At 39.6% G+C, this 23,900-nt stretch overlaps 1 protein-coding gene across 1 annotated transcript in view; it reads right to left on the reverse strand.

The window, feature by feature from the left end:
* Mapk7 (mitogen-activated protein kinase 7) overlaps positions 1–23,900 on the reverse strand; it is a 36,067-nt gene that overhangs the window by 959 nt on the left and 11,208 nt on the right. The window lies entirely within an intron of this gene.

The following is a 23,900-nucleotide window of genomic DNA, read 5'->3' on the forward strand; positions in this document are numbered from 1 at the left end:
GCTGAAGCTGGCTGCTCACCCTGATTGGCAGCAGAGAATGGGGTTAAGTAGGGATCCTAACCTCTGGCAGCCAGTTTCCTCTTACACATTATCACCCACCCTCAAGAGCTGAGACTTGGCTCCAGACTCCTCACCTCCTCAGTGCCACTGCTATTCCAACTCCAACATAGTCCACCATCACCCTGGGTCTGGAGCATCCAGTCAGAGAGGAAGTTAAGAAACATGCCCTGCTGGCCCCCTATGACACAAACTCCCCTCAGCCCCCAGACTCTGTCCAGCTGGACCCAGGCACTCGGACTCCTCTGAAGTGAGAAGTGGCCCTGTGCAGCTGGCTTGATGGGCAGACAGCCAGAATGAGTAAAGCTGGGGAGCAGCTACTGTCCAAGCCTCTGTGCATGTCCTCTATTGGCCAGCTGGCCTGTACCCTCCTTCAAGAGGGTACTAGCAAGATTAGGTGGAGTGAGGTTGAACAGGATTAGTTGGGCAGCACCCAGGCTTTGACACCAAATGGGGCTCAGTTCAGATACTGGTTCTATACAACTCCAGTTTCCTCTGCAGTAAAACTGAAGATATGATTACTCCCACAGAGGGGCATTATACAGAGTATGGTGTATAGTTGGTACTTAATAAATGCTAGCTGTGAGCTGCTCACCTCACTGTGCCCAGATTTTCCCAGGCACTAGCCAGTCCTGCTTTGGCTCTGAGATCTCGCTCCCAAAGCCTTATCCCTTCTCTGTCAAGCCTAAAGACTCCTACAGGAACAGGGCTTAGGGACTAAGCTTGTGAAAAGGTGCCAAGTAGATAGAGAAGTACAATTTTCCATTAGTTTATCACATTGATAATAATGATCATGTATTATTTATTGGTTCCTACTATATGCTGAGTCCTTCGTACAATGGAATTCCCAACCCTCCTCTTCATTCCTCCAAAGCTGGTAATAACTGGCTCCATTTTACAGATGAGGAAATTGAGACTACCTAAGTGACTTACAGCCAAGCCCATGTGACTCTAGTATCTGTCTCTTACACAAAGTGTTTCTCTGTCCTGTCTTTCTAACCCCCAGCCAATTGCTCTCCCCTTTACAACCCTATAAACCAGGGCTGAGCAGAGTAAACAGATGCAGCAGGATCCAAAAGACAGCATATTTATGGATAAAATTAATGTACACTCACTGTGGAGTGAGGTTGAGCAACAGGAAATGAACAGCTGACCCCAAAGGTCAGGAAAGAGGGCATCCAACGGCTGGAATTTGGTTCTGCTTCCTGTCAGTGAGTCTGATAGCAGACAGAGCAGAGCTTCCCCACCTGCATCAGACAACCCTGGCATACTTGACCCTATCTGGTGATCCAGGCCAAAGAGGGGAAACATGTTCAGCCAACAGGCCTGGACAGACCTGGAAGTCTTCCACAGAACCCAGGCCACCTCACTCCACAGAGACAGATGAGCTCCTGGTTGCTGTTCCCTCTACCACCTCTCACCAATCCTTCTGATAGCCCCTAGGTTTCTCAAAGACACAAATAAAAATGTGTCCCTCCCAAGACAAGGGAGCCTGCTGGTAGGTAGTTCCCAAATTACACACATATGGAAAGATTGGTCTATGATACTATAAGTTACACATCAATGTAATATTTTTAAAGGGATGTCCACTTGCAAGAAGATGAAGTAGGAGTATTTTTCCTATTCCTTGTGCTAAGTACAACTAAAAAAAAAATCTATGTTGTGTATAAGACAAACATAAAAATACTCTAAGAGGCAGAAAGAAGATAGATGAGCCACGGACCTCAGGGCCCAAGAATGGGACTTCTTTGGGGTTCCTATTTGTCTCATTATCCCAGATGAGGTAATGGAGAATCTAGCAACCTGGATATGCTAATGGGCACAAATAGAAACTCCCAAAAAGCTGATGTCTGTGTCCAAAGGACAAGCAAAGGGGTGGCCTGGCAAGCAGAAAATTCTTTGGCAATAAACACCCTATCCCAGCCAAATGCCAGAGGGACAGCTGCAGCTCCACCTCATTCATGTTACAAAGGCTGAGTGGGGAATCCAGACCTTCGCCTCACCAAGAAGGAACAAGTGGACTCAATACCCCCACCTGGGTGGTATCAGAAGAAGCCAAGTAGGGAGCTGAGACTTTCACCCTAGTAATGACAAATGCTCCCCTAAAACCACGGTATTAGTGGAGAGTGGAGAGCTGAATCTCATACCTTAGCCAACAGAAACAAGGAACCTTCCATTGGGTGTCAGAGGAAGCAGGATAGGCAATCTGGATTTCTACCTTCATTGGGCAATACCAAGGTAGCACCACCCCCTTCCCCTGTCAGAGTGTGTCAAACGAAGCCAGCTAAAACCGGGTTAAACTGAGTGTGGTGGTGCATGCCTGTAATCCCAGCACTCTAGAGACTGAGGCAGGAGGATGCCACAGGTTCAAGGCCAGCCTGGACTATATAGTAAATTCAAGGCCAGGTCAAAAAAATCTGGTTTAAAAACAAAACAAAACAGGGTTAAGTAAGACACTTAAGTGTCCCAATATGACATAAAATGCCCAGGTTTCAAGCAAAAAGCACTCATCAATCAAGAACCAGGAAGATCTCAAGTTGAATGACAAAGGACAATAGATACCAACACTGAGATGACAGAGATGTTAGGATTATCTGATAAAGATTTTAAAGCAGCCATGATAAAGTGTAAATCCACTTAAAACAAATAAAAATATATAAAACCTTGGTACAAAGCCAGAAACTATAAAGAAAAATCAAATGAAAATTTTAGAACAGAAAAATATAATAAACAAAGTAAAATTGTCTGTAGATGGGCTCAACAGCAGAATGGAGGGAACAGAAGAAATAATCACTGAATTAGAAGTGCCATCCAGTCCAATAAGGCAAGGAAATAAAACACAAAAAAATAAAAAAGCCCATCCCTATTGGCAAATGACATAATTGTCTATGTAAAAAGTCCAAAGGAATCTACAAAAATATGGTTTAAGCCTCCCACCTTATACAAAAATTAATTCAAAATGTGTCACTAATCTCAATATAATATATAAAATTATAGAACTTTTAGAAAAAAATAGAAAATTTTCAGAACCTAGGACCAGGCCAAAAGTTGTTAGACATGATACCAAAAGCACAATCTGTAACAGGAAAAGTTCAGAAATTAGATTTAATCAAAATTCAAAATGTTGGGAGTAGTAATGGCAGGGAAATAGCCTCTTTGAGATTTGCTGTCCAGGTGCTGGGATATAGCAACGTGAGAAAGAGAAGAAGGGAAGTGGGTCCCCAGGACCTAGCAAGGATCTGAAGCAAGAATTGAAGCCCATGGGGAGAGTGAAGAGAGCGATTTCAATGAAGAAGAAGGAGGTGGCAAGCGGCACTTTCTCCCTGAGCCCTGACTCACTGCTGGGAAGGGCTGCTCGAACCTGCAGATGCACTGTGACTACTGGTGACCCCAGAAGCTTCCACAGAGAAATGCACCAGAAGAACAGAGCAGTGGATGCAGTGGACTGCAGTAGCTGGTGAATTATTTGGGGTGAGACATTCCCCCAGTAAAGAACAATTGGCCAGTAGCCATCTTGGAGAGCAGTCAAATGAGCGCAGAACTCAGAGCAGCTGTGGGCTGGCTCCATTAAGGTGAGGTGGAACCAAGTTCAAGTCAGCAGGAGGTCAAGGAGCGAAGTTCAAGCCACCAGGAGCCACAGGGAATATTGCAGGCTGAACAAAACAGGTTCCAGCCTCACAGCCAGAAACCAGCCTGAGCTTCAGAACTAAATGTGTAGGCTTGCTGAGATTATCCACTACCCTGCTGTAAATCTATGACTGGCTTGTTGGGATTAATCAACATGGATCTGGACTCTGTCTGCCCACTTTGTCTACCAGTTAGAGCAGAGGCCTTGAAGTGGACTTTTTTATTCCTCTTATTTTCTTCTCTTTTTTTTCTTTTTTCTTGTTTTTGTTTTGTTTTGTTTTTTTCTTGTTTGTTCTTGTTTTTATATAAGTGTGAACATTGTTCTAGTTTTTTTGTTGTTGTTCTGTTCTTGTTATTTCTTCCTTCTCTCTCTCTCCTGTCTTCTTCACCAGTTTCCCAAAGTTTGCATAATCTTCCTTTGTTCTCCAACCTTGCTTCTTCTAATCTCTTCCTCTTCTCCTATTTCTCTATTTTTTCCCCCTAACCTCCTTTAAATTTTCTCCCCTGAGGGCATACTGAGGGCATATTTACTGTATATAATTTTCTTATTTGTTTTAGTTTTTTTATATAACCATAAATCTAGTTTATAAGGTTAAAGGTGGCAAATTAATAGTTACCACCATTTGTCATTTTCTAGGCTGTATTTGATGATATCATTGTTGCTGATTGTACTACTTCAGCCAAGGTCACATAATTGTTCTAATCAGTTGTTCTTCCTTGTGTGCCAAGACTGAAATTGCCTAAGGGTCATAAACTATACTATAGGCCAGTGTCAAAGAACCAGGAGCTAGGTCAAATGGCAGCAACTTCTCATCACTGATAAACTGAAGAAGTAGGTGTTGGGGCTGGTGGGCTGAAGAGAGGTCCAGTCCGGTGAGGTTCCCAAAGAAAAGAACACTCATGGAGCAAATATTACAAAGCAGGAACCAAACTTTCATTTCCAGCACAGAACTTATAGTAGTTCTTTATCAGCTCACTGAGACACAGTAAGACAAAACATTCTGGGCATCCTTGCAGGCTGTGTGGTGCATGCATGGTTGTCTATCCTGATTCATTTATTATATAATGAAGCCCCATCATGCACCTGTGCTAAATGATGGGATTGTGCCCTCAGGTGCCCTCAGACAGCCTCAGACACTAGGCTTTGACATATCTCACAGTGGCCCCCTACAGTAGGATCTTGCAACAGACTGAAAACCCAAAAGCCAGCTACACCTGGAAGACATCTCTGAGAAGTAGTCATTTCCTAGAGGTTCTAAATACTAGCAATAAAGCTACTTACCATAAGCAATTTACAAGCATCAACCCAGGAATTAAACTTTAAAAAAAAAAAAATATATATATATATGTATATATATATATAATGAGAAGACACTTAAGCAAGATGCAACCCCAAATTTCCAGCTCACCAAAAGCAAACCCAGGGGCCCAAGAGGTAGAACAATTTGAAACCCACCCCTTGGACAACGGAAGTAACAAAGCACATGAATGAGGCTATAGGAAAAAAATCAAAGCAAAAATAGTTCCTCAGATAACTACAGAGATGGTGACCATAATGAAAGACATGGTTAGTGACTTTAGAGCAGATACAGATAAAAAATAGAGGAGCTTAGGAAAATATGGAAACCATTAACACTCAACATAGGAAAGAAATGGAATCCATGAAACTGATTCAAAGAGATATCTAGGAGATTAAAAATTCCATTGAAAGTATGCACAGCAGAATGAGCCAATGTGAGGAGAGAATATCAGATAGAAAAGACAGGATTGTGGTTAGTGACCATGAAAAGAAAGATTTCTTTAAAAATAGCAAGAGACCATGAAAAATCAATAGTTTCTTCTTCTTCTTTTTTTTTTTTTTTTTTGGTACTGGGATCAAACTCGGATCCTTGCGCTTGCAGGGCATGTGGCAGAACCACTGATCTAAATCCCAGAAATAACTTCTTTAATAAATGGAAAACTGCTGGAAAAACTGGCTTTCCATATGCTGAAGATTAAAACTAGATCCATAACGCTGCACAAGCACAAGGACCCAAGTTCGATCCCCAGTACCAAAAAAACCCCCAAAAACCCCTATCTTTCACCATGCACTAAACTCAAATCAAAATGGATCAAAGATCTAAATAGAGCAAGGATCTAAACAAATACTAAATCTGCTGCAAGATAGAATAGGTAGAACTCTTGAAGACACTGGTGTAGGGAAAGACTTTATGAACAAAATCCTGATCACATAGTAACTATAACAAAGAATCAACAACTGGGATCTCATCTTATTAAAAAGTTTTTGCACAGGAAAAGAAATCATCAACAGAGTGAAGAGACAATGCAAAATGTGGGGAAAAAGTTTTGCCAACTTTTCCTCAAATAAAGGACTAATATCTAGAATATAAAAAGAACTCAAAAAAGTCAGGCCCCCCAAATTAAAGACCCCATCCAAAAATGAGTATCTGAAATGAATAGACACTTCTCAGATGAAGAAGTAGAAATGGCAATATATGAAAAAATGTTCAGCTCACTGGTCATTTGTGAGATGCAAATTATAACAATGCTGAGATTCCACCTCACTCCAGAAAGAATGACTATTATCAAGAAATCAGCCAATAACAAATGCTGGCAGGGCTGTGGAGAAAAAAGGAACCCTTCTCCATTGTTGGTGGGAACGTAGACTGGTGCAACCACTGTGGAAATCAGTGTGGAAATTCCTCAAAGAACTAAGACTAGAGGTTCCATTCAACCCAGGTATTTTCCTTCTTGGTATCTTCCCAAAAGAATTAAAAGCATCATACCACAGTGATACATCCACACCCATGATTATAGTGGCACAGTTTGCAATAGCTAAATGTTGGAAACACCCCAAATGCCCATCAGTTGACGAATGGATAAAGAAAATGTGGTTTTTTTATACAATGGAGTACTCCTCTGCCATAAAGGATAAGCTTGAGACATTTCTAGGTAAATGGATACACCTTGAAACCATACTCTTAAGTGAAATAAATCAGACACACATGTTTAAATACTGGATTGTTTCTCTGGTGTGAGAAACTGAAAGTGGAAATAAGGACCAAAATGTGTAATAGATATTGGGAAATGGGAAGACAATGTTCAGATGAGAAGGGGAACAAGAGGGGCAGGGGAGAAGGAAAGAAGGAACAAGAAAAAAGAGAGAATAGAAGGAAAAAATGGAAACAAAGCTTTTGTAAGTAAGGAGGGGAAGAAGGGTTGAAGGGAGGGTAGGAAAGTGGAATAAAAAGGAAGAAGCAAGATATATCATGTACAGGTACAAATTCTCTGTGATGAATGTTATCATTATGTATATCTGTGGTGGATTAACTAATGGTCTATGCCCAGCTGAACTGAATCAGCATGGTCTGGGTGTGAAAGATCCACCTGAAGATTGTTACCAATAGCCATAAAAAGAGAACTGGAGGGGAAGATATTGACCTGTTGATTTGCTAGGAGAAGCTTGCTGGAGATGGTTTTCCTGATGCAAACTAGGATGTTCTCATCGGAGGAGGAACTTGGGATCTTGCTGTCGCTGGGAATGGCTGCTGTTTTCATCAGGGGAGCTCTGATCTTCACCGTGAGCATCAATTCCTGGCTCCAATGTGGATCCCTCAGCTTGGTGGCAGAAATCCTTCATGTCACCAGCATAGATTGTCTGGCTTCCACTAGCCTTTGGGCCTTCCAGGTGCAGATCCTCAACACGCACAAGCATGACACATTGCCTTGGACGCTAGGGCTTCAGCTGGACTTGTATGGGAAACTGCTGGGATCTACCCCCTTAGCTGAATCCTATGGGTTTCTAGTGTGCAGTTAATTTCTTGTAATCCTTTGCATTTGACTCTTTGGGTAATTATCATAAAATAACCTTATAAGTTATGTGTCCTGTATTTAATATATTCCCTTGCTGAATCCTTCTGACTACAACAAAATCTAAAATGTACCAATAAATGTTTTGCTTCACAAAATTCAAAATGTTTACTCTATGAAAGACTGACCCTATTATGCAGATGAAAAGACTAGCCAGAGTGGGAGAAAATATTTGCAAACCTGACAAATACTAATCATGTGACAAAACACTAATACTTAAATCTTTAAAGATCTCTCAAAACTCCAGAAATAAAAAAGCAATTGACTCCATTAGAAAATGGGCAAAAGACATGAACAGATATTTCACTGAAGAGATGCAGAAGCAAATACATGAGATGTTCAACATCATTAACACTAGGAAATTCAAATTAAAATAACAATGAGATGCCATTCCATGCCTATGAGAATGGCTGAAATAAAAAATAATAATACCAAATGCTGCCAAAGATATGGAGCAAGAGGAAATCTTGTTCATTGCTAGTTGGGAATGTAAAGTGGTACAGCCACTTTGGAGAACAGTTTGGAAGTTTCTTACAAAACTACACTCTTACCATACAATCCAGAATTATGCTTCTTGGTACTTACCCAAATTAGTTGAAAATATGTCCATACAAACACCTTCCCTTGGGTGTAACAGTTTTATTTATAATTGCCACAGCATAAAAGCAACCCAGATGCCCTTCAGTTAGCCAATGGGCAAACTGTGATCTATCCAGACAATGGAATTTTATTCAGTGCCAAAAAATAAAAAAAATGAAGCCATGAAAAGATGTGGAGGAGCCACACAATGGTGAAGTCCCAGGAGCAGCTTGGAGCCCTGGCCCCATCCGGCACTCCGCTCGGCGCAACCAATCAGGGCAAGCAGGGGAGCCAAGCAGCGTGAAGCCCCCTCCCCACTCCATCCCGGGCTCTGCCCCCACCACAGTGAGGTCCCAGGCACGGCTTGGAGCCCCGTCCCCATCTGGCGCTCCACTTAGCCATGCAGGTGCCTGCAAGGCCCAGTCCCACCCCCCACCCCCCACCTCTGCCCTCCCGGCTCTTCTGCTACCTGGTTCCACAATAGAGAGGCGCAGGGGATTATAAAGGCCCTTGTCCTGAGCGCCACAAGATAGAGCAGAAGTTAGTAACAGAAAGAGGGCTTCTCAGGCTCCTTGATGAAAACTGAAGTTCAGCAGAAAAGTAAAGAGAATCTCTACAATAAAGGCACACCAGACGACCATACTTGGTAAGTTGGAGGGATCATCATCTGGGATCATCACCTCCCATCAAAACCTGCACTATCTTCAGGGGAAGGGCAACTGGAACCTGCAGTAGAACTTTGCAGAGTTCAACCCTGCAGGAGGACAGGGAGCTCAACTTGGGACTAGCAGCCAGAAATCTGCCTGAATCTCACAGGTCTGCTGCTGGCTTGCTGAGACTCATTGACTTGTATATGCACATGGATTCCTATGTTGCCTACTGTGACAGCAGAGACATACCCTGAAGGAGGCCCATCATTTTTATTTTTTGCTATTTGCAAAAAAGAAAAAAAAATTTTTTTCTCTTATTTTTAATTCTTAATTTTTACTTTTTTCCTACTCTTTTCAAATTTTTACTTTTCTTTCTTTTATCTTTTCTTTCTCTGTCTCTCTCACTTGTTCTCTTGCTGTCCCACATTGCTCTTTATCTCCCTATTTGTTCCTTTCTGCACTGAATTCAGATTTCTTCTTTATTTTTCTTTTCTTCTCTTTTTCCTTCTCTTGATTATCATTAGTTCTAAAGGAAAGTAAATACAGTATCTAGCCTCCCTGTTGCTGTTAGGTGATTCTGTTCACATCTTTATTCTTTCATTCTGCCTTTTCCTCTTGCCTTTAACAATTTCTTAGACTTTGTGTGATCTTCCTGTGTCTTCTGGCCTCACTGCTAATCTTTCCTGATCTTTCTACCTGTCCCTCCCTCCCCAATTCCTTCTAATTCCCCACCCCGAAGGAGAAAGATGCTGTATTGAAGAGTTTATTCACTATAAACATATGCTGGGTTGGGCCTTGGTTTTGATTTAATTAATGTAGTTAAATGTGATAGATTAATAACCACCACTAATTGTCATTTTCTAAGCTGCACTTGATGCTATAGTATTGCTGATTGTATCATTTGGGCTAAAATGTTGTGAATGATCTAATCAGTTTTCCTTCCTGGTATAAGGAAAATAAAATAGTCTCTGAGTCATTAGAGTCTCAAAACCTAAACACAAGCTATATCTGGAAGACACCTCTGAAAAGCAATCATTCCACAAGGGTTTTAAACACAACCAACAAAGATACTTACATTAAGCAGTTTTGAAATATCAACTGAGGAATTAAATCAAAGACAGTACCAAAAACAAAAATGAGAAGACATTTAAGCAAGGCACAAACGCAGGCTTCCATGCCACCATAGGGAAATTCTGGGGGAAATGAGGTGGAAAAGTCTGATAATCAACCACCTGGACATGCTGAACTGATAGCACCGGAAGTAGAAAAGCAGATGCATGAGGCTCTAGAAAAATTCAAAGCAGAAATAATCTCCCAGATAAATACACAGATGGTGAGTAGAGTGAAAGACATGATTAGAGGCTCTAGAGCAGAAACAGATAAGAAAATAGATGAGATCAGAAACATGCTGGAAGCCATGAATGCCCAGCATAAGAAAGAAATGGAGGGGCCAAGGATTTACTTCAGTGGTTCTGCTGCCTGCCTCACAAATCCAAGGTCCCAAGTTGGATTCCTGGTACCAAAAAAAAAAAGAAAGAAATGGAAACCATGATCACCCAACATAAGAAAGAAATGGAATCCATGAAACAGATTCAAACAGATATTCAGGAGATTAAAAGCTCTATTGAAAGCATGCAGAGCAGACTAAGAGAATCTGAAGACAGAATATCAGATATAGAAGACAGGATTGTGGTTAAGGACCATGAAAACAGAAATTTCTTAAAGATAGTAAGGGACCATGAGAAATCAATCCAAGAGCTGCTAGATGATGCAAAGAAGAATAACATAAGACTGATAGGAGTCCACGAAAAAACAGGAGAAAATACAATTGACATAAAAAAACTGTTCACAGAAGTAACAGTAGAAAACTTCCCAGACAGAGGTGGAGAATTGGACAAACAGATAAATGAGGCATATGGAACTCCAACTAGCCACGATCAAAAAAAATCTACAACTAGACATATAATAGTCAAGATCCCAGAAACCCAACAGAAGAACAAAATTCTACAGGCAATTAGAGAAAAGAAACAAATCACCTACAAAGGAAAGCCCATCAGAATCACGGCAGATTTCTCAACACAAAACGTCAAATCAAGGAGAGCCTGGAGTGAAGTATTTCAAACCCTAAAAGAAAGTAACTTCCAACCTAGACTGTTGTATCCGGCAAAATCATCTTTCAAAATCGATGGGGAAATTAGATAACTTTCATGACAAAGAACACCTGAGAAATTTCATGAACACAAAACCAGCACTCCAAACAATTTTAAGCAATATCCTAGAAAAAGAAAATGAAGGTCACAACACCATGAGGCCCAACAGAGAGAAGACACCACACAAGGTAAGACACTAAAGGGAAAGGGAGGAAAATAGGAAATAAAAGACCCAACAACAGTAAAACATCATGACAAGGATGAGTCAATATCTCTCAATTATAACTATCAACGTTAATGGCCTCAATTCACCAATCAAAAGAAATGGACTGACAGAATAGATTAAGAAGCAAAACCCAGCAATATGCTGGTCTTTTTTTTTTTTTTTTTTTTTTTTTGGTACTGGGGATTGAACAGGGACCTTGCGCTTGCGAGGCAGGCGGCAGCACCGCTGAGCTAAATCCCCAGCCCAAAATTTAACTTTTTTTTTTTGGTACCGGGGATCGAACTTGGGACTTTGGGCTTGCGAGGCAGGTGCCGGAACCACTGAGCTAAATCCCTGGCCCAATATGCTGTATACAAGAAACACACCTAACTCAAAAGGAAATTCATAGACTGATAGTAAAAGGATGGAAAACAGTTCTCCAAGTGACAGGAACTTGGAACAAAGCAGGTGTAGCAATCTCATTTGCAGACAAAGTAGATTTCAAACCAAAACTAATTAAGAGAGACAAAGATGGTCACTGCATACATGTGAAGGGAACAATCCAAGAGGAAGAGATGACAATCCTAAATATATATGCACTAAATATGAATGCCCCCAACTATACAAAACAAATATTAATGGACATGAAAAACCAAATAAGCACTAATACAATTGTAGTGGAAGACCTCAACACCCCTCAATCACAAATAGACAGATCATCTAGAAGAAAAACTAACAATGAAATTCTAGAACTGAACCAAGCTATTGAACAAATGGACTTAATAGATGTTTATAGAGTGTTCCACCCCACAAAATCAGAATACACATTCTTTTCAGCTGCACACAGGTCATTCTCCAAAATAGATCACATGCTAGCTCATAGGACATGTCTAAGTAAATGTAAAAGAACTGAAGTTATCCCCTATATATTATCAGACCATAGTCCAATAAAATTGGAGGTCAATAACATAAGAAACCACAAAACTCCCACAAACACACGGAAATTGAATAACACCCTCCTGAACAACCAATGGGTGACAGAGGAAATTAAAGAAGAAATTAGACAGTTTCTACAAGTAGATGATAATGCCAGTACAACATACAGGAATCTGTGGGACACAATTAAAGCAGTTCTATGCGGGAAATTCAGAGCATTGAATGCCCACATTAGGACAACAGAGAGAACTCAGTTAAATAACCTAATGCAGAACCTCAAGCTCCTAGAAAAAGAAAAGCATAACAAACCCAAAGTTTGTACAAGAAAGGAAATTATAAAGATCCAAGCAGAAATCAATTCAATGGAGACTAAGAGAATGATACAAAAAATTAATGAATCAAAGAGTTGGGTTCTTTGAAAGAATAAATAAAATCGATAAACCTTTAGCCAACCTTATCAAAAAAAGGAAAGAAATGGCTCAAATCCATGCAATTAAGAATGAAAAAGGTGATCCCAGGCTTCTAGGGCAGAGAAGCTCAGCAGGTTCCAGCACCCAGAAGGAAGCTCCCCACCTCCATCCCAGGCTCCTAGGGCAGTGAAGCTCAGCTGGTCCCAGCACCCAGAAGGAAGCTCCCCGTCTCCATCCCAGGCTCCTAGGGCAGTGAAGCTCAGCCGGTCCCAGCACCCAGAAGGAAGCTCCCCTGCTGCCATCCCAAGCTCCTAGGGCACAGAAGGTGAGGTGCGTGGGCGCCAGAAGCACACCCCACCCCCCGTGGAAATGAGAAGACACATAAACAAGCCTCAAAAACAGACTTCCAGATCACCTACAGCAACCCCAAAGGGAAACGAGATGGAATAATCTGATACTCAACCACCTGGACTCTCTGAACTGGCAACAAAAGAGGATCTGGGAAAAATGAAATCAGAAATAATTACTCAGATAACAGCAAAGATTTTGCTCATGGTGCAAGACATGATTAATAAATCTAGAAAGGACACAGATAAAAAATAGAGGATCTGAGGAACTTGATGAAATCCCAACATAGGAAACAAATGGAATCCATAAAACAGATACAAACACATTTCCAAGAGATTACAAACTCCATCGAAAGTCTGCGCAGCAGAATGAACCAATGTGAGGATAGAATTTCACATATAGAAGCTAAGATTGCAATTAGTGAGGAGGAAAAGAAAAATTGCTTTAAAATTGTAAAGGAACATGAGAAATCAATCCAGCAGCTGCTAGACGATGCAAAGAAGAATAACATAAGACTGATTGGAGTCAATGAGGAAAGAGGAGAGAGTGCAGATGACATAAAAAAAACCGTTCACAGAAGTGATGGCAGAAAACTTCCCAAGGAGGGGAAAAGAACTTAATCGAAAAATATCTACACACAGGCATATAATAGGATTCCAGAAATCCAACAGAAGAATACAATTCTACAAGCAGTGAGAGAAAAGAAACAAATCACATACAAAGAAAAGCCCATCAGAATCACAGCAGACTTCTCAATGCAAACCCTCAAGGCAAGAAGAGCTTGGAGTGATGTATTTCAAGCCCTAAAGGAAAACAGCCTCCAACCCAGATTGATGTACCCTGCAAAACTATCTTTCAAAATTGATAGAGAAATAAGATGCTTTCATGATAAAGAGCACCTCAGGAACTTCATGAATACTAAACCGGCACTCCCAAAAATTTTAGACACTACCCTAGGAAAAGACAATGAGGATCACAACCCCAGGAAACCCAGCAGAATGAATCCACTGGGCATGACAAATTAAACGCAAAGGGGGAGAATCCAACAAAAAGAAAAAGTCATGAAAAGGCTTTTAAAACTTTTGACTTCATCTCCCTAATGAGTGTGTAATTCAATCTTATTACTGTACTGATTAGTATTTTTCTGATTCTAGAATTGCACACCATTCCTTGTGCTAGACTGTCTACTTATCATCTTCTTATGTCTACATTTTAATTGGGTTGTCTATTAATGAGCTCTAAGAATTCTTTATATAGTCTGGTCATAGGTTATATGCATTGGAAATATGGTCTGTTTAAGGACTACTTTTCATTTTAATGATGTCATTTAAAGTTCTACATTTTGATGGAATCTCATCAATTTTTTTTCTTTTATACATCATGGTTTTTGTATCCTAGGTAGTTCTTGCCTACCCTGAATTCATAAATATTTTCCTTTATAATTTCTTCTTAAAGTTTTATACTTTTAGGCTTTCTTATTTAGGTTCATAGATCCCTTCAAGTTATTTTCATGTATGGAAATAAAGGGTTGAGGTTAATTTTTTATATACGGATACCAGGTGTTCTAGTGCTGTTTGCTGAAGACACTATCTCTTCCTCAGCTCTTGAATCGAGTTTATATTCTATAAAATGCTAATGTTAAATAATCTTTCAAAACTCAGTGGACCATATATGTGTGGTTCTATTTCTAGATTCTCTGTTTTATTCAAATGATCTATATGTCTTTCCTTACACCAACACTGCCTTGATTACTATAGCTTTAGAAGAAGTCTTAAAATTAGGTACTAAACGTCTTCCAACACTGTTTTTGTTTTTGTGTTTGGCTTTTCTGGGTCCTTTGTACTCCTACTTAACTTTTAAATTTCAATATCCAGTTTTTCATTTATGGCAAGTATACACAGAACTGAATTTTTATATATACCTTGTGTTTTCTAATCCTGCTAAATTCAAGTACAAGTTCTAGGGGCTCCTAGAGATTTCTTAGTATTTTCTCTGTAGGTGATCATTTCATCTACATATAAAGATTTTGCTTCTGCTGTGCCAGTCCTATCCTAATTGTGTCATTTTATTGCCCGACTATTTTGGTTTAGACCTATGTTTCAAAGTCTAATGGACAGATGAAGAGTAGGCATATATGCCCTTGTTCCCCACTTTAGAGAGAAAGCATTGTATCGTCTCCATTCATAGAAGGAGTTTTTGTTGGAAGTATGGAATACATGTCTTTGATCTGTTGAGAAGGTTCTGTTCTACTCCTAGTCTCCTGATAGCTTTTACCATGAACAGCTGTAGAATTTAGTCCAATACTCTTTCTCCGACTAGTGACAGGATCATATGGTTTTCTCCTTTCCTCTGTTAAAATGATGACTTTTGGGGGTGGATGATCTTCCAATGCTGAACCAACACTGCTATACCTATAACAAAACCACTTTCTACATACTGCCAGATCTCACTTCCAATAGTTTGTTTTGTTAAACAAATTTCTATCTATGTTCACACTTTTTTCTTCTATTATCTTTATCCAGTTTTAGGATTAGCACAATGTTGAGTTCCTAAAATGAGGGAGAAGTGGTCCTTCTTTTTTCTGCTTTAATTGTTTGATATAATTTATCAGTTAAAATGTTTATGAGCCTGCTGTTGTCATATAGGTAGGTTTTCAAGCTAGGAATATAGTTTCTTTAATAGGTGCTATTCAAATTTTATATTTCCTCCAGAGTTAGTTTCATTAATTTGTCTTCTAAGTTACTTCTTAAGAAGTTGTCAAATTTATTTCAAAAAAGATTTTTGAAATATGCTTTCTATATCCTTTTAAATTCTGTAAAATCTGTGGTAATGTCTCCTAGATCTTAATATTGTAATTTAAAAAATGTATAACTGATATTGTGTAACAGGAAGAAAAGGTCTAAAAGAGCAGGGGAATTGGGAGGGTAGGGGAAGGGAAAAAAGGGAAAGGAAAAAATATGAGAAGAGGAAAAAAATGGAAACAAGGTCTTTGCAAATAGGGAAGGATGGAGGGGGTGAAGGGAGGGCAAGGGAAGGGGAAAAAAAATAAGAACCAAGATACTCATGTAATGGTACAAGATCCCAATGATGAATGTAACTGTATTGTATACCTAAAATGTACCAATAAAGTTAATGGGGGGGGGAGATGAAACGCAGTTGTTGATGATGCCAGTAATAAAAATGTTGTACATATATATGTCATAGTATAAGTAGTATTCATTATAGTTTGAATACTAGTACCCATCATGTCCAATTGTTATAAATGCCCTTTGGAGATAAAAATCTATATTCAAGGCAATTTTTTAATTTAAAAAATTAAAATTTTCCCTTAAAAAAAAAAAAGAATGAAAAAGGTGAAGCCACAACAGATCCAGCAGAAATCCAGAGGATCATCAATACCTACTTCGAGAACCTGTACTCCAATAAAATGGAAAACACAGAAGAAATGGACAGATTCCTAGATACATACAAAGTGCCAAAATTAAATGAAGAAGATATAGAAATTCTAAACACCCCAATAACAATGAGTAAAATTGAAAATGTAATAAAAAATTTACCAACAAAGAAAAGCCCAGGTCCTGATGGCTTCACTGCAAAATTCTACAAGACATTTAAAGAACTATTGCCATTACTCTTTAAACTCAACAAGGAATTTGAAAGGGAAGCAAGGCTTCCAAATTCATTCCTGGAAGCAAGTGTTACTTTGATTCCAAAACCAGAGAAAGACCCAACCCAAAAAGAGATCTACAGACCAATCTCCCTAATGAACATAGATGCAAGAATCCTCAACAAGATACTGGCAAACAGAATACAGAGTGTCATCAAGAATAACATACACCCTGACCAAATCGGATTTATCCCAGGGATGTAAGGATGGTTCAACATCCATAAATCAGTAAATGATTATGTTTATAGTAAACACTATATTAACAGAGTCAAGGACAAAAACCATACGATCATCTCAATAGATGCAGAAAAGGCATTTGACAAAATCCAACACCCATTCATGATAAAAAATGCTACAGAAAATTGGAATAGAAGGTCTTTATCTCAACCTGATTAAGGCTATCTATGAAAAACCAACAGCCAACATCATACTAAATGGTCAAAAACTTAAAACTTTCACGCTAAAATCAGGAACAAGACAAGGATGCCCACTATCACCACTCCTGTTCAATATTGTTCTGGAAACATTAGCCATAGCAATTAGATAAGAGAAAGAAATAAAAGGAATAAAGATAGGAAAGGAAGAAGTGAAACTGTCATTATTTGCTGATGATATGATACTTTACATAGAAGACCCAAAAAACTCAGTCAAAAGTCTCCTAGACCTAATTGACAGATTCAGTAGAGTAGCTGGATATAAGGTCAACACTCAAAAAAAAAAAATAGCCTTCTTATACGCAAATAGGAGACCCATTGAGAGAGAAATTCAGGAAATAATTCCTTTTACAATAGCATCTAAAAAAAAGAAATATCTAGGAATCAACCTAACAAAGGAAGCAAAAGACCTCTACACTGAAAACTACAGCACTCTGAAGAAGGAGATCGAAGAGGATGTAAGAAAATGGAAAGATATCCTTTATTCTTGGGTAGGAAGAACCAATATAGTGAAAATGGCCATACTTCCAAAACTACTATATAGATTTAATGCAATGCCGATTGAAATTCCAACAATATACTTCACAGAGCTAGAGAAAACAATCAAAAAATTCATTTGGAAGCAGAAGAAACCTAGAATAGCAAAAGCAATTCTAGGCAACAGACACATGGCTGGGGGTATCAGAATCCCAACTTGAAACTATACTACAAAGCTACTGTGATAAAAACAGCATGGTACTGAGCAAAGAAACAGACCCAAGGATCAGTGGAATAGATTAGAAGATGCAAAAACAACTCCAGATATTCTCAGCCACCTCATCTTTGACAAAGGAGCCAACCACCCTCATTGGAGGAAAGATAGCCTATTTAATAAATGGTGTTGGAAAAACTGGATTTCAACCTGCCAGAGATTAAAACTAGACCCATACCTATCACTGTGCACTAAACTAAGATTGAAGTGGATTAAAAATCTAAATATTAAGACAGAAACACTAAACCTGCTGGAAGATAAGTTAGGTAGAACTCTTGATGACATTGGCATAGGAAAAGACTTTATGAACAAATCCTCAGTAGCACGGAAGCTAACACAAAGAATCAACAACTGGGATCTCATCGTATTAAAAAGCTTCTGCACTGCAAGAGAAACTACCTACCAACAGAGCTAAGAGACAACCTACAATGTGGGAAGAAATTCTTAGCAGCCGTACCTCAGACAAAGGTCTACTATCTAGAATATATAAAGAACTGAAAAAAATCAGACCCCCAAATTCAAAGAACCAATTCAAAAATGGGCATCTGAAATGAACAGACATTTCTCAGACAAAGAAATAAAAGCAGCAAATAAATATATGAAAAAATGTTCAACATCACTGGTCATTCTAAAGATGCGGATGAAAACAACACTGAGATTCCACCTCACCCCACAAAGAGTGGGTGCTATTAAGAAATCAACCGGGTTGGGGATTTAGCCCAGTGGTTCCCTCACCTGCCTCGAAAGCACAAGGACCTGAGTTCGATCCCTGGTACCAAAAAAAAAAAAGAAATCAACCAATAACAAATGCTGGTGGGGGTGTGGAAAGAAAGGAACCTTTCTCCATTGTTGGTGGGAGTGTAGACTGGTGGAACCACTGTGGAAATCAGTGTGGAGATACCTCAAAGAACTAGGACTACAGGTCCCATTTGACCCAGCTATTCCCCTGCTGGGTATCTTTCCCAAAGAATTAAAAGAATCATACCACAGCGATATATGTGCACCTATGTTTATAGCAGCACAGTTTGTATTAGCTAAAGCTTGGCAACAACCCAAGTGCCCATCAACTGGAAACTGGATAAAGAAGATGTGGGTTTTTTTTATAAAATGGAGTACTACTCAGCCATAAAGAACGAGAAACTAGAGACATTTATAGCTAAATGGATGCATATTGAGGCCATCCTCTTAAGTGAAATAAATAGGACACACATGTGTAAATACTGAATAGTTTCTCTAGTGTGAGAAACTGAAAGTGTAAATAAGGATTAAAATGAATAATTGATAATTTGAAACAGTAAAAGGTCCAAAGGTGTAGGGGTGGCAGGAGGGGAAGGGGAAAGGGAAGAAGGGAAAGGAAAAATTATGAGAAAAGGAAAAAAAAAGGAAACAAAATCTATGTAAATAGGGAAGGGTGGAGGGGGTGAAGGGCACACAGGTAATAGGGGAAAGAATAAGAACTAAGTTACATCATGTTCAGGTACAAGCACCCAATGATAAATGTAAAAGTATTGTATACCTAAAATGTACCAATAAATATATTAAAAAAAAAAGATGTGGAAGAATCTTAAACATATATTTCTAAATGAATGAAGCCAATCTGAAAAGGCTAATGTTATATGATTCCAACTATGTGACATACTTGAAAAGACAATATTCTGGAGACAATAAAAAAGATCAGTGGTTGCCAGGAGTTGGGGTGAAACAAGGCTGAATAGGTGGAGCCCAGAGGATTTTTAGGGTAATGAAAATACCCTATATGGTACTAATATTATAGACAGCTAAGTTAGGTAGAAATGTTATAGACAGACAGGGCTGGACCCTAGAGGAAGTGAGTGCAGAAGATGTGAACACATCAAAACTGTGGCTGGAGGTGTATCTGAAGATTAAAATCACAATGGCCAGATTTACATACTTCCCTAAAGGAGAAACAAAACCCTCAGATTATTGGTACCATCCTTTTGAAATTTCCCATATAAATAACCATTATCTCATTAGGTGTAGGCCATCTTCCACCCACTAAGATTACTAAGACTAAAACTAAAGACAAAACTGAAACTAGATTATAGACCAAGGTTAATGATGTCATCCATATAATTTGCTACTGTTGGATCAATATTAGCTAAGCAGCTACACTTATATTATCAGTTGCTTATAATTTGACCCACAAGGTACCCACCTTGTGACTTTGTTCTATAAAATGCTCAGAAACGTAGGCTCTGTAGCAACTCACTTTTGGGTCCCCTTCTCTCTCTCAGGAGCTATCTCTCAATAAATTTTCCTACTCTTAACCTCTGATGTTCCTTAGAATTCTTCAACTGCTGGGGAACGTGAACTTGGTGTATCTGACATCTAGCAGGTTGGGAGTTATGTTTATATTCCCTATATCACTGTGATGGCAGATACATGTCAATCAACATTTGTCCAAACTCAAGGAATGTTCAACACCAAGTGTGAACTATCACATAAACTATGGACTTTTGGTGATAACAATAAGTCCATGTAGGTCTATTTGTTGTAACAAATGTACCATTGTGTTGGGGAGTCTTCATGTGTCAGGGCAGAGGGTATATGTACCTTCTGCTCAATTTTGCTGCAGACCTAAAATTGCTCTAAAATTAGATTTTTAAAAAGGAGTAATTATTGAATTCTATACTTACAATAGGTAATTTTATTATGTGTAAAATATAACCCAATAAAACCTTTTTAAAAGGACTAACTGGAAAATAAAAACAACACGATGTCTAATTTTTAAGTCAGTAGGAGTACTGGACATTAAGAATGTGCTCCTTAAGTAAGAATGAAAACAAAGTGATAGAAAATGTCACAGAAAAAAATTAAGGGTAATTCAAGACATCCAACAAACAAACTAATAAAGTTATCAGAAAGAGGAGAGAAAAATGAAAGGGAAAAAACAGCCAAAGAAGAACTGAGAATTTTTCTGAGAACCAAAAGGTACAAGCCTCTACTAAGTGGCCAGAACAATGAAATAGACAAGGCCAAACCCATAGACCTGAAGGGGCCAAAGAAGGAAGCAGTTTCCCACATGGTGCCTGGGTGCTGTGTAAAGAGGTCACTCACCAGGACCTGAGACCCTTGGCAGAGGAATAGGCCAGCTTCTGGGACCCAACAAGGGAAGGAAGGAGTATCCCAACTTCACTGTCCTCCCTCCCTCCAAATCCTGCAGCAGATCCTCACTGACTGGACTCAGTCAGAAACCAGAAGGTAAGGCCAGCCTCCCAGGGCAGGGATTGGGATGGTGAAATGTGAGGAGGCAAACAAAAGCTGTCTGACTGCATCCCTGGTTGAGAGGGTGTGCAAAATGTCCCACACAAGGCTAAGGGGGTGGGTGCTCTTCCTTCCGGAATCTGACAAAGCCACAGGTCTGTTTGTGGAGAAATGTCACCCCAACAGGCTGTCCCACCGAGGGCCTGATTCCAAGAGCCGCAGACCAGCCTCAGCCCCCACCCAGCCCGAGTCCAGACTCCAAGGAAAGCCAGCAAAGTCACTCAGTGTCTGCTGCTGGGAATGAAAGAATCTTGATTTAAACTTGATATAAATTATGTTATAAATATAGTGATGGAATGCATGCTTAGCATGCACAAGGCTCTGGGTTCAATCCCCAGCACCAAAATAAAATAAACTGCATGCATGTGAGTTGGGATCTTACACACACACACACACACACACACACACACACACACACACACACGGTCAGTTACCAAGGCTGGAGGCTGAGGCAGGCAATTCACAAGTTCGAGACTGGCTGGACAATTCAGCAAGATCCTATCTCCCTATCAAAACAATCAACTTAGGGCTTTGCAGTCTAAGCCTAATTGCTTAGCACCACATTTCCAAAGAAACCAGTCAGAGACCCTAGGACCAAGAGACCACTGGGATCATCACCACCACCCCAAGAATGGGTTCTTCCTGCTTCTCCTTCTAAAATCATCAGCTCCCCAAATGAAGCCCAGGGCAGTGTACTTCTTTGGCTACACAGAGGTCATGTGCCTCCCACAGAACTGTAAGGTTTTCATCCTGGGCAGGCAACAAGAAATGTCTACTCACTGTGCATGTGACCTTTTCGCTATGCCTGAGTATTTCTTTCACACAATCTCTTCAAAGAAGGATTACTGACTGGCAAATTTCCTTCCCCAAATCAATAGTTAAACTAACCACTTCCAGCCAATACATAGTGCCTGCTTTGCTATGCATACACACACATAATCATTTAAAATTTTCAAAACTAATAGGACAAACATGATACCTCATAGCTTAATCCTCTGGGTTTTTTTTGGGGGGGGGTTCTATATTTGTTTTTCACCATGTTCTCCAAAACTCTCTCATACTTGACTTTGAATACATTATTTACTTTGATGACTGATTTTTTTTTTATTATTTTTATTTTTGTAGCCTTGTGCTAAAATTAGCTGGCACTTGCTGAAAGAAGAGATTAGGATTAAATTCAGCTGTTACAGGAAAAATAAAAGAGGCTTAAACTAGATAGAAGTTTCTTTCTCTTCCACATAAAAAAGGCCTAGAAGGGCCCAGGGCTGGCCTTGCACCCACCCTACAAAGCCAAGAAGAACCCACCTCCTGCCCACTCTCCACCATGGCCCAACAAGGCCTCTTCTCCACTGTCCAAGATGGCAGCCAGAACTCCAGCCATCACATCCAGAAGGACAGAGGGAAAGACAAAGAAGGACTACTTTTGTAACACTTGTTTGCATCTTATTGACCAAAATTAAAACATATGACCTCATATAGCCACAAGGGACGCTGGGCAATGAGCCAGATGAAAATCAGAATCTTAGTACTCAGGACCAAGGATGACTATTGAGGAGCAGCCAACTATCTCCTCTACAGACAAGGATAAAAATCATGTTGCCTAAGACAACTCATTCACATGAGAACAGGCATGTTTATGATGACAATGGTGTTGGTTAATCTCTACTAAGTAATTACTACTATGTTAAATAAAATGTGTTGGAATCCACTGATTTGGATTAAGCTCCTACACTAAGCCTAACAGACAAAACTAATATGGGTTATAACCACGGTATCTGAGTTTTAGTTAATTACAAGAGGCTCTGTAACCAATTAAGCTGTAACCAATTAAGACGTCTCTACGCCACATTTCTGTTTCCTATAAATGCTGTCAGATCCATGTTATTGGTGGGAATTCTCTTAATCTCCTTTGGTTCTAGGGACTGACCAATTCACAAATCATTGTTGTTTTGTATTTGTTCTGTTTTGTTTATAATTGCTCAAATAAACCGTTGAGATTAAAGATTTTTTTCCCTTTTTTTGTTATTGTTTTGGTTTTTTGAAATAATTTCATTATGTAGTTCAGGCTGGTCTTCAATTCACTATGTAGCCCAGGCTGACCTTGAACTTATAGTGATCCTCCTGCCTCAGCCTCCAAGTGCTAGGATTACAACTATGTACCACCACGCCTGGTGATTTTTTTTTCCTTTTGACAAATAATTGTGGGCATTGTTCTTGGTAATGGATATGTATATTTAATCCTTACCATAATCTTGTGAAGTAGATGGTATTACTATCCTTATTTTACAGAGGAAGAAGTCAAGGCTCAAAGAGACTAGGTCTGTGGTGGCAAACCTTTGCAATGCATGCCACAATGGGTTGTTTGCATCACTGAAAGCTCTAAAAGGTTCCCCATCACTGGACTAGGTAATTTGTCCAACATCACCAGCTAACAGGTGACAGAACCTGAATTTGAATGCAAGCAACCTGGTGCTAAAACCCCAAAGACAAGACACAACAATGAACAGAGCAGCAACCACACAACCAAATCAAGGAAGCCAACTGGGCTCTTCCAAAGGGCTTATCTGCTAACTCAAGAGTGGGGACAGAGGACCGAGCTGTCCCCTGCTGTATCACTGCACTCTGAATACTTCATATGTTCACCCATTCAATTAATATCTTTTCCTAACACCTACTACCTTTGCAATTCAAAGTTTGTTCACCACTTGAGGGCAGATACTGCAGCCAGCATAAAGTACAGCACATAGTAGTTGCTTGGAACACACTTGTTCTGAGTGAACGTGTGTATTGGGCCTACTCTATGACAATGCTGGGCATAGAGAAAAGAGAAGCACAGACCCTGCCCATTGGTATTCATGGCCAAGAAAAGATGGACAGGTGATCACCACAGGAAAGAGGGCAGGCAAAGGCACAGGGACTGATGGTGAGAAG

This window comes from Heterocephalus glaber, unplaced genomic scaffold, assembly GCF_053883595.1.
Source record: "Heterocephalus glaber isolate CG9 unplaced genomic scaffold, H.glaber_assembly_v1.0 deba00001813, whole genome shotgun sequence".
Lineage (NCBI taxonomy): Eukaryota > Metazoa > Chordata > Mammalia > Rodentia > Bathyergidae > Heterocephalus > Heterocephalus glaber.